We start from the raw sequence: 12,071 nt of genomic DNA on the forward strand, positions 1-12,071 counted from the left end.
AATTGTATTATATAAAAAAAAATATTTACATATCCTCTTTTGAATTGGGCATATCTGGGGAAAATAAATAAATTTTATTTATGTACAATTATGAATCATTTAATTACTTTAAAAAAATAATTCATAAAAATAATTTGGATAAATAAGTTTCCTCGGCTGTTTTCTATTTCTAATAATTACCAAGCACATGATGATAGTTGAATTATATAGATGTATTCCTGAGCACATAATTATGAATTCATCGAAGGGATGGCTACAGAATGTTTTCACTTCTAGTTTTCACTCACTACTTGTCTAATTCAAGAACAATATGGTACATATCAGTTATATAGTATAATGATATTCTCTCAAATCATATTGGTTTAAGAGAACAATGTTTGAGGATTACATTACATGCTGCTTCAGAAATACAAAGGCTAACAAGCAACGCATGATGGAAGAGATTGACAAAGGATAATTTGAATAGCAAAACAAGTTGATGAATTAAGGTATTAACAATGGATAAGTTGGAGAGGAGAACTAGCTAGTACACACCACACCAGATCTTTTAATAATTTCATCTTTGCATTGACAGAAAGCTCTGCTTCCTCTGAGTCAAATCATATGCCTTAAGCAAACTAGTGTAGTTTTACAAAACATTTGGGACGATTTGAATGGTTTGCTGCAATATTTTTTACCATCTCTATTATATTTTCATTCCCAGTATGGATGTGAACCTCCTTTAGCCCATGCAGATGTTCTATGCCATTGACTAATTTATTGGGACCCAATATTTTAAGGATTTCGAGGCTTCGGACTGCACCTTCTTTGAAACTCACATCGTCCCGTGCAATTGTCAGCAACTTAAGTTGTGCGAACCCTTCCCGATCGAAGACCAAATTCTCACCATTATAGACGAATGACTCACCTCCTAGTTGCAGGTTGACCAAAGCGGGGAGATTTCTCAAGACTTGTAGATCCTCGAGCTGCAGTTGTGTCCTGAACAGAGATATCTTGACAACATGCTTCAGAGATGCAAACCAAGGAGGCAATTCGCCAAGTCTGCAATTTATCTCGATCTCGCAGAGCAGCAATGGCGGCAAAGCTACCTCATCTAGTGCCTTTTTCAGACTGCTGTTTTCCAGATTCAAAATCTTTAGAGATCGAAGGCTGCCATTGAGCTTCGAGAGCAGGGCGCTGATCTCCTCCACCATTCTGAGTGATAGATTAGAGTCTTCAAAAGCGATGCCAAGCTTGTGGAGGTGGACAAGCTCACCAATCTCCTGTAGCGAATGCACATTATGAGCACGTGCCATTCCAAACGTGGTAAGTCTTTTCAACTTTCTTATTCCTTTCGGGAACTTAAATCCTATGAAGGGACCAGCAAGCAGATAGACCAGTTTTTGGAGTTTGACGATGGTATTGGGTAGTTTACGAATAGGAGTTCCTCTTATATCCAAAAACTCTAGATTCTGCAAGTCTCCTATTGAATCTGGCAATGTATCTAACAAAGTATTTCTTAGAGACAAGTACTTCAAAAGAAACAACTTGGAAAAGCTCTTGCGGTGGAAATGATGAATTGCCCTACATCCCTCCAGGTCAATTGCCCTCAACAGCCTATGTTTTCTATAATCCTTCAGTGGTGGTACATCCTCACCAAATGCAGTTGCAGTGAAGGATCGGAGGTGGCACAGATCAGCTGTGTTAGGCACTAGTCCAGTACTGCTTCCTCCCTGCCAGGATAAGCGTCTTATCCTCTGATGTCGATGCTGAATGGTCGTCTGCGTGGAGTGCTCATTCAGTACCACCGCAAAGTTCTCCTTTCTTGAAATCGAGATTATGACATCGAGCATCATGTCATGGACGCGGCAGGATCTCACTGTCCCATTATCATCAAATTCTGACGGCTGCACCAAGCTACGATTCACCAATTGGTTGAAGCAGCGCTCGGCCATTTTCTCATCGGGTAAGCCATCTACGCCATGCACAATCCCTTCGGCAATCCACCTTCTCATCAGACGCTCCCGACGAATCTCATAATCCTCAGGGAAGGTGCCTAAGAACAAGAAGCAAGGCTTGAGATAGTAAGGCAAGTCATTGTAACTCAAACCTAGTATCTGATTGATCTTTGACAGCATATCATTAGTCTGTATCTCCAAACGAAGGTGGTCGCGCAAGTCTTTCCATTCCTCAAAATTATTATCAGGCTTGGAAGCTAGAAGACCTCCGATTGTCACAATTGCAAGTGGCAGTCCATCGCACTTTTGCAAGATTTCTCTGCCAATATTTTCTAGCTCTGGAGGACAATTATAGTCCGGTGCATCAAATACTTTTCTACAGAATAACTCCCAAGATAGCTCAGGTGATAAAGGAGAGATTTTAAATATAAATCGGCGATTACGAGAACAACTTGTATTTGCCACATCGTTAATGCGGGTGGTGACTATGACCCTACTTCCTTCTTTACTTGTGGCAATGCAATGCTCAAGCTTTCCCATGCTTCAACGCTCCAAACGTCATCAAAAACGATAAAATACCTCTTTCCATGGAGATGGCCTCTGACTGTCTGCACCAGCTGTGACTCGTCCATCATGTTCAGACATTGTTCAGTGTTCAAACGGGCATCTCGGCATCCAGAAACATCTCGGATTTGTTTCTTGTTGACTGAAATTTGTCTAATAATCTTTTTGAGAAGCTCTTTGATGTTGTAATTTTGTGACACTGCGATCCAAGCTCGAGGTTGGAAGTGGCCTTCGACGATAATAGGATCATCATAGACAGTCTTAGCCAAAGTTGTCTTCCCTAAACCACCGAAGCCGAGGAGAGAAATCGCTGTAAGCTCGGGACAGTTCTCGTCCATCACCCACCCGATGATCTTATCTCTACTCTGGTTGATGCCCACGAGTTGAGTTTCCTCTACAAAATGGCCGATGATCCGTGGATCGGAGTATCTGTCGGTCATGTCCAAGCCAGTGACGGTGCCAGAGCTTGTAGCTTCATTTGGGTGAAAATAGCGATCGTGCCTTTTTTTAGTATCTTCCACTTGAACCTTCAATTTCTTGATCTCTGTAGCGATGTTACGGCGATCTTTCAATAATTTTATTCTGCGAAGGAAGTGCTTGAAAAAACCTTGTGTCGATCGGAGATGGCAGTCGAACTCATCGATCGAGTCTTCGGCATCGTAGGCCGCCTCACTCAGTTCCTGCGCCCAATTCTTCAGTTCAGCATCCGGATTGCGCCTGGTTGATATGGCCGTCAAGAAAGAGGTGATGCTTTTGTGCTCGGCGACAATGTATCGGACGTCATCTTCGACTCCGGCCAGCAACGCGGCTTCTTCCTCTAGCATCTTCCCTAGTTTTCCCGCGATGGACTGAAAGGAGAAGTCCACAAGCTTCGTAGTTATCGCTGTCTCCATGCTGCCAATCTCCGTCCGGCGGCGGTAAGGAAGAGAGATGAGGACGACGAAAGAAAGGTAAAGTTGCTGAGCACTCAGGTCCTCTTGTTTTACTTTGGAACATTCTGCAAAAGGTTGGAACCGCCAACTTAGTGGCCCCCTCAATCCGGCCCTACAAATATGAGAGGGAGTAAATCACGGTGAATACGAGCCCAACTATGACATGACGGTCTTAGGTGTTTAGCACGGACAGATATTGATATTATCGTATTTGCTACCGCAGACCCTCGACCTCTTGACTTATTCTGCAAGAATCCATGTCATAACCAGTTGATCCCGCCCGTGGGAGCATTTTACTTTGGAACATTGATCGAACATAATTTGGACGATGGCAACTTTAAACAAACTGCTGAAATTATTATGATTTATATTAAATTAAATAAAGTGGCTTTGTAGCTTTATAGCTCAAAGCAAGTGCCGAATTAGTGCTTCTTTTATTCTTCCAGGTCAATTGCCCTCAACAGCCTCTGCTTTCTATAATCCTTCGGTGGCGGTACATCCTAACCAAATACAGTGATGGATCGGGGGTGGGTCAGGTCAGTGTTAGTACTAGTCCGCTGCTTCCTCCCTGCCAGGATAAGCGTCTTATCTTCTGATATTGAGGCAGATTCGTGTGGTGCTCATTCAGTAGCACCCCAAAGTTCACCTTTCTTGATATCGAGATTACGAGCATCATGCCATGGACACGGCAGGATTTCACCGTCCCATTATAATTGAATTTTGATGGCTGCACCTAGCTGCGACTCATCAACTCGTTGAAGTAGTGCTTAGGATTGTAAATGAATTAAACGTTCGTAAATAAGTTGAGTGTTTAATTTGATAAGAGTTTATTTATGTTCGTTCAATATATACAAAATTAATTAAACAAACAAGATTGAACAGTTTGTTAAATTAAATAAACAAACTTGAACATATATGTGTTCAGTTCGTTAACGTTCATGAACAATATTCACGAACCATATTTATTAATAAAACTCTTTTTAATATACTAAATAAATAATAAAATTAAATTAAAATAATAAATACGTTTAAATTATCAAGCTCAATAACTAATCAAACCACTAAAAGTTTTAAACAATCGAACAAACTTGAATTGAGAGTTCGATAATATCTAAACGAACCAAGCTCAAGCTAAACTTCAAACAAGCTCAAGTTCATAAAAAAATAAATTAACCTAAGCTTGAACATTTATTTTAAAAGCTTAGTTCATTTTAAGCTCTACTCGGCTCGGTTCGATTATTTTATTAAATAAGTTTGAACACCCTAAAGCTCGGCTCGACTCGACTCAACTCGACTCGTTTATAGCTCTAGCAACGCTCAATGACTACATCACTCATAATCCCTTCAGCAATCCACCATCCCATCAGACACTTCCAATCATTCTCATAACCCTTAGGGAAGATGCCTAAGAACAAGAAGCAAGGCTTGAGATCGTAAGGCAAGTCATGGTAACTCAACCCTAGTATCTGATCTATCTTCGACAGCTTTTTATTAGTTTGCATCTCCAAACGAAATTGGTCGTGCAAGTATTTCCATTCCTCAAATTTATTATCAAGCTTGGAATCTAGAAGACCTCCGATTGTTAAAATTGCAAGTGGCAGTCCATCGTGCTTTTGCAAGATTTCTCTGCTAATATTTTCTAGCTCTGGAGGAAAATTATAGTCTGGTGCATCAAATACTTTTCTACAGAATAACTCCCAAGATAGCTCAGGCGATAAAGCAGAGATTTTAAATATAAATTGACGATTACCAGAACAACTTGTATATGCCACATCCTCAATGCGGGTGGTGACTATGACCCTGCTTCCTTCTTTACCTCGTGGCAATGCAATGCTCAAGCATTCCCATGCTTCAATGCTCCAAACGTCATCAAGAACAAGCAAATACATCTTTCCATGGAGATGGTCTCTGATAGTCTGCACCGGTTGTAACTCGTCCATCATGTTCAGAAGTGGCTCAGTGTTCAAACGGGCATCTTGGCACCCAAAAATACTCGGCATCTTGGCACCCAAAAAAACTGATTTGTTACTCGTTGACGGAAATTTGTCGAATAATCATTTTGAGAAGCTCCTAGATATTGTAATTTTGTGACACTGCAATCCAAGCTCGAGATTGGAAGTAGCCTTCAACAATAATAAGATCGTCATAGACGATTGATCCTATCCGAAAATAGTGAAGGTGGTGAGCTAGAGACGTAGCTCTACTGTTGACCAAATGAAGACTTCGCGTTGTCTTGCAATACAAAGAGAGTTAGTGTCAGGCCAAAGAAGAAGTCCCCGACATTGGCCCTCCGACACTCAAGTCGGTGATCGATTCAGGAGAAGAAAATAATGGAAGTAAACTGTAGCAAAAAGCATATGTAAATATGAAACATCACATACCTCTGCCTGTAGATGGAGATCCCTTTTATAGTGTCATTGTTACATTATACACGTATCTCAAAATATTAGCACATTTTCTAAAGTTTTCTTAAGAAAACAATGACCATAAAAATACTTCTGACACATTTTCTTAAACGAGCGTGCAGATATCTGTAATTTGACAGACTGGAATATTCTAAAGCACGATTTACCTGTGAAATATTCTTATCCTTTATAGCACAAATTTCCAAAAGAGTACGACCTAACAAGTATATAGGTCCCAGTGTAAGCTGGTTGGCCTGCACTCGACCAGGAGATCACTAGCTTGGCCTTACAGAATGCAGTCAACAACTCATTTTTCACTAGGCCCTTCATTTTGCCAAGGAGGCGCAATATGCCCGATCAGTCCTTAGGTCTAATCGGCTAGGGCAGTGGGCCGGGTAAATTAGTATTTAGCTTCAAATCTTATTTGCAAGTTGTGAAGGATGTCCGCTCGAGAGGTCCAGACGGCCTTTCACGTCCAACTAGCGATGCGAGTCCCGCTCGATCAATCTAACCTAGTCAGCAGTTTTAGGTCTGTCTGACCATGACTTTAACCGCTTGACTTTAACATCCATGTCAGCTGATCCTCTCTACTTTGACCCCCATTTTATTTTAGGGGGGAGGGGGAGGCATCTTTATCACTGTATCACAAGCCTCTCGCACAAGTTTAGTTGAAGGAGGTTGTAAGTCTGACTGACTGGACACTTAGTATTATTTGTAGCTTTCATTTTCGGTCAGGCGTTTTGCTGTCTGTGATGTCGCTCGCCTTAAACGATTACCACCCTTATTTATATATCCTCTGTGAATTCTTTATCCCCCGATCGGGGGATTCCGAGTGTGACGCCGCTCAGCTCGATGTCGACGACACTTGGTTGTTTCTTCTCTTTTTCTTCATCTTTTTCCTGAGTAGCCTCCCATCCTCCATAGTGTTTTTTATTACAGTTGACGTAATCTTAATTTCTTGGAAATCGATCAAGTCTCCTGCTATTAATGCAAAGCATGCCGAGCATACTTTTTCATTATAAGCCTATTGATTGCCTCCATTCCTCATAAATGCCCCTTTGATCTACAACCATGTGTCACACTCCCCTGCTGTTGAATATCCGATATAAGTGTGACTATTGGGATTCGATGTGATAGCCACCTTTTTAAATTTTGACGGCCCATATCAAATCCCCTTTTCCTAAACCCTTGATCAAGCAACCATAAATAACCAGAGATACTGTTTTTAAGGCCTTTGTTTTTATCGATACCGTATCATTTTCACTTTTACCTTTGTCTTCTTAATTCCTTCTCGATTTCTTGTTTGTTGTTGCCGGTGATCCACACCCCGTAAGTTCCACCTTCATTTTTTTCACTTTTAATCTTCATCGTCATCACCATCTTCTTATGGCCCACTCACCTTCTCCTCCTCTCGTCATCCCCGACTTGTAGTATACTTCGACTTCATCGGAATTTAACAGTGATGAAGTGGACTAAATGAAAATGGCATACCATATTCCTTTTGACCACAAAGTTGCTATCCCCTCCGGCTATAATCACCCCCACACACCTCCTGATGGCTTTATTACTTTTTTCAAGGACTAACTTTACTCCAACCTCCGTTTCCCAATCCACCATTTTTCTTTGAAATTTGTAGATATTTCCACATCTTGTTACAACAACTAGTGTCACGCCCTGAGGGTAAGGTTGTTCAACAAAAATCGAACAGCATCTCTCCTGTAGCAGTGACAAATGAAATCAGTATACATTGCCCCAAGGCTACTCACAAGCCAACAACAGCTCACACGGCTGGATATAAAACACAACCACGCAGTTATATACATAGCTCACACAGCTAGAATAAAAAGAACATAACCACGTAGTTGTATAGTAAGCAACCCACACGGCTGTAGCAAAACACAGCGGAAGTCACAAAATAACAAACGCAAATCCACAATACAACTAATTGTGAGCCGACTCGGCTTAACACCACAACATCAAACCAAATAAAAGAATCCACAAAGGTAAACTCCATACAAAAGATATAGATACACGAACAAGTCCAAAGCTAATAATGCAAATGGAAGAAAAAAATGGCAGAAGTCGTTTGATGTGACATGGGACTGGCGGATAGGATCTCCAGGCGACTCCATAAATCTTTTACCTGCTACCTGGCGAAAGAAAACCAGTTTATGGGCGGTGAGTGCTGGGACTAGACAGATAGTGCATGAGTATAATATAAATCTAGAGATACAAAAGTATACAGTCTCATAGGAAAAATAGCAAATACTACAGTGATATCATAGTAAATGTATATACCTGAAACCATATCTTGTCTAGTAATAGTAGGTCAGGGGTAGTGAGGATCTGCAATAGTACTACTCATACTATAAGGTATCATGTGAGGTATATACATACTACCAATAAATAAGCCAGTGTCTGAGCACATGCAACAGGTATATAGCTCAACATATGTAAACATATCACATGGATACAATAAAGCAACAACATAAGTAAGAAAACAATAACATAAGCAAGTACAATAACAAAAGTGTATGCATGGATGGCCACTCCCGCCCACTCCTCTACACCATGACTCCTGTATGGTTGAGAGGTCGGGTCAGTGACAAACTATACACCACTCCAGCTACCACTACTCTCAAGTGGCCGAAGGTACAGTTATATAGTAGCTAACTAGCTACGTAGCAATGGGGGTCCCTGTTGCTCGCAACTCCAGTTAACACTACCCATGAGTGAGCGAGTGGAGGAACGACAGGACAAGCGGCACACTACAGCTACCACTACTCATGAGTGGCCGAGCATGCAACTCTAGCCAACGACCCTCTTAACCACAAGGGAGACATGGTCGCCAGCATGCATGCAATGACATGATGCGTAAAATGCAATAATCATTTTATATAAGTATGCTACATGAAGTCAACATGCTCAACAAGGTATATGAATAAACAGTAATCAAAACAAGTAAGCATGGTATCTAGTATCTAGTATCTAATATCTGGTATATGTTATCTACTAAATATCATGGATAACAACATGAGATTGTATAGATATAGAAATGAGTATCTCAAAGATTGAGCGGATAAGCATCAAGCATAGGAAAAATATGAGTGGAATCAAGGTAAATACAGTTACTATCCAAATATAGCTCATGCACAAAGGTCAAACAACTAAAGAATCAAAGTAAGAAGTACCTGCTTTTATTTGTTGATCATGATAAACTAATCGTTTATCAAAATGCTCGTCTCGAGTCAACGCCCTGCAAATAATATATTGTATAGTTTAGCTAATTAGATAAGCAACAACTAGCTAAACCCAAAGATCCAAACCCATAGGAAAAACATTAATCAAATTGATCATTAATTATCCTTAATTAATGGTTAGGTTCAATTGCTCTCATCCATGCATCCTTTAATCTTCCCAATCATAATCTATAATCCATTAAACAACAATCATATTCTAATCAACTGACAATCTATCATGAATTAATTACCAAATCCAAGCATCCATATTCTACAATCAACCACCACTAATTGAATCCACCTAATCAATTTCAACCCCAATTTAATCATTATGATTAACAACAATAATGAAATCATCCAGATCAAACCATTCATCACCCTTTCATCAATTAAACCATCTGTTAAAATCTCTCTTGTTAAACATCACATTAATACAAAGTCTATTTTCAATTAAGAGATCTAATTAACCAACACAACATATTAACATGCTCCAAATCTGATACTAATCTATTTTTTACTGATCAAATAAGTTCTTAAACATGAGCTCTAGCCTTAATTACCTCCTTTCTTTCCCGTTTAATGGTTGAAATAGAAACGACCAACATATCTAGTTTTTCCAAATCTGCAGTATACCTAATACGGAAGAACATTCAATCCCTTATTAATCTCCATAACAGAAAATGCAATCAAGATCTAGGTTATTACCCAAACTATCAGAAGATGGTGGCTCACAGCTAAAGATCATGCGGCTAGAAATTTATGGCCAAAGCTGAGGATTGTCCACACATAGTGATGACGAAGCAAAGTCAAGATGTTGCCCTCCAAATCAAATAACCCTAAAACAACTCTGAGTATAGACCAAACACTCACATCGCGTTCTAGGGTTAGCTAGTTACTGTTAGAATATATACTAAAAGCCTAGCTTTTGTAAACATTTATTTTGAAATAAAGAATCACTTTTGGTCAAATATATCTACATTTATGTTAAGTGTAGTTGTTCAATTAATTTATATCATAGATAACATGGTGAGTGGTGTCACACACAGAAGATCATGTTATCAGTTCTTTATAAATTATAAATAGTTGCTCACTACTAAGATGGAAAGGAACAAACTGTTAGAATAGTCGTAGTGTAATTAGATATTAGTTTATCTTGACTAATAAATTACACTAGTACACTCTAAGTGTATTGAGTAGGATCATTTAAGGCAAGTTCTTTTTATACTGACTTAATAAAAGAATGAGATCTTAGTTATTATGGAAGTGTGTACTCTTAATCCTAATATAATAACAAGCATATATATTTAGTATTTATTTCTTTGACTTATCAAAGGGTGAGATTTAGCTCGATAAATCAATAGGCCCAATAAGTTGGGAAATGATATTACTTATAATGTGTGTTGTTGATTATAGAAGGAAACTATGTCCTAGTTATTTAGGTTGAGAATGTCCCCAAGAGGAGCTCATAAGGATTGTCATGTTAAACCCTGCAGGTGGACTTAGTCCGACATGACGATAAAGTTGAGTGGTACTACTCTCGGAGCTAGATGTTAATTAAATGAGTTGTCAGTAACTCATTAAATTAATGGACATTCGATATCTTAAACACAGGGAGATTAACACACTCATGATAAGAAGGAGCCCATAATGTAATTTGGGATTGGTGCGGCAGTGCAATAATAACTCTCTAGTTGAATGAGTTATTGTTGATGAATTTGAGTTGTGTGTTTGGGGCGAACACGGGATACTCAAGCTCGTCGGGAGGCCAAAATCAATTTCTCCTCTAGGTCCCTGTCCTAGCCTCATTAATGCCTTAAATCCACTCATGAAAATGTCCATCTTGGTGTCCAAGAGAGGGCCGACCCATGGCTTGGTGATCAAGCCATGGGGCCGGCCACTTCCTCCTCAATAGGGGTCGGCCCCTTGCTTGATGCCCAAGCAAGAAGGGGTCGGCCACAATATTCAAATTATAGGGGGTGTTTTGAATTTTTAAAATCTTCTCTTTATAGACATCTACAAGTTTTAAAAGAAGGATTTTAAATTTACAAAACTTTCCTTATTTGAATTAGGTCACATGATTTAAAAGAAAGTTTTAAAAGTTTTAAAAATTTCCTTTTTTAACCATCCACATGGTTTTTAAAAAGAGAGTTTTAAATTTAAAATTTTCCTTTTTTGTAACCATGTTTAAAAAAGGAAATTTTAAAAAGAAGTTTTAAATTTTAAACATGGTTTTAATTTTTTTAAAAAATTTCTTTTTTAACATCCACAAAAGGAAAGAGAGGTTGTAAAATTTTATAAGAGGATTTCTTCTTTTATAAAATTTTATAAAAATTATTTCTCTTCATGATGATGTGGCCGGCCACCCTTGCTTGGTGTCCAAGCAAGGGGCCGACCATTAAAAGCATTCAATCAATCAAGAGGAGAAAAGGGAAAAATAAAAGGGGAAAAGGAAAACAAGAGGAAGATTTTAAATTTTTGTAAAAATCTTTCCTTATTTGCCTTGGGCAAGTATTATAAAAGAAAGGGAGGAGAGGCCTCATGAGATATCAATTCTTATTCTCTTGTTGGTGCTCTCTCTTGTGGCCGGCTCTCTCCTTTTCCTTTCCCCTTGCTCTCTTTTATTTCTTTGTGGTGGTGGTGGCCGGATTTTAGAGAAGGAGGAAGAAGCTTTTGGGTGGTGTTCATCTTGGAGGTTCGTCGCCCACACGACGTCCAAGAGGAGGCGAGGAATACGGCAGAAGATCAAGAGGTCGTTGTATACAAAGAAAGGTATAACTAGTAATTATTTTTCGCATCATGCTAGTTTTTCTTTGTATGAATTCCAAACACAAGAGGAATTAGATTCTAGTTTTTCGAATTTGTAATTCGAGTTTGTGTTTATTTTGTTTTTCTAATTTGTGATTCGATTGTTCCTTTTGGTTAAACCTAGAGTTATATAAGGAAATTAAATATTAGATTTTCTTAAAAGGCTTTGTCTAGGCGGTGGTGGATGAT

The 12,071-nt window shown here is 39.1% G+C and overlaps 2 pseudogenes; both read right to left on the minus strand.

Annotated features, from left to right (window-relative positions):
* Nucleotides 1-298: 298 nt before the first annotated feature.
* LOC122041420 lies at nt 299-3,493 on the minus strand (annotated as a pseudogene).
* Nucleotides 3,494-4,740: 1,247 nt separating this feature from the next.
* On the minus strand, nt 4,741-7,256 carry LOC122043771 (annotated as a pseudogene).
* Nucleotides 7,257-12,071: the final 4,815 nt, after the last annotated feature.

The sequence above is a fragment of the Zingiber officinale genome, chromosome 2A (genome assembly GCF_018446385.1).
Source record: "Zingiber officinale cultivar Zhangliang chromosome 2A, Zo_v1.1, whole genome shotgun sequence".
NCBI classification, from domain to species: Eukaryota; Viridiplantae; Streptophyta; class Magnoliopsida; order Zingiberales; family Zingiberaceae; genus Zingiber; species Zingiber officinale.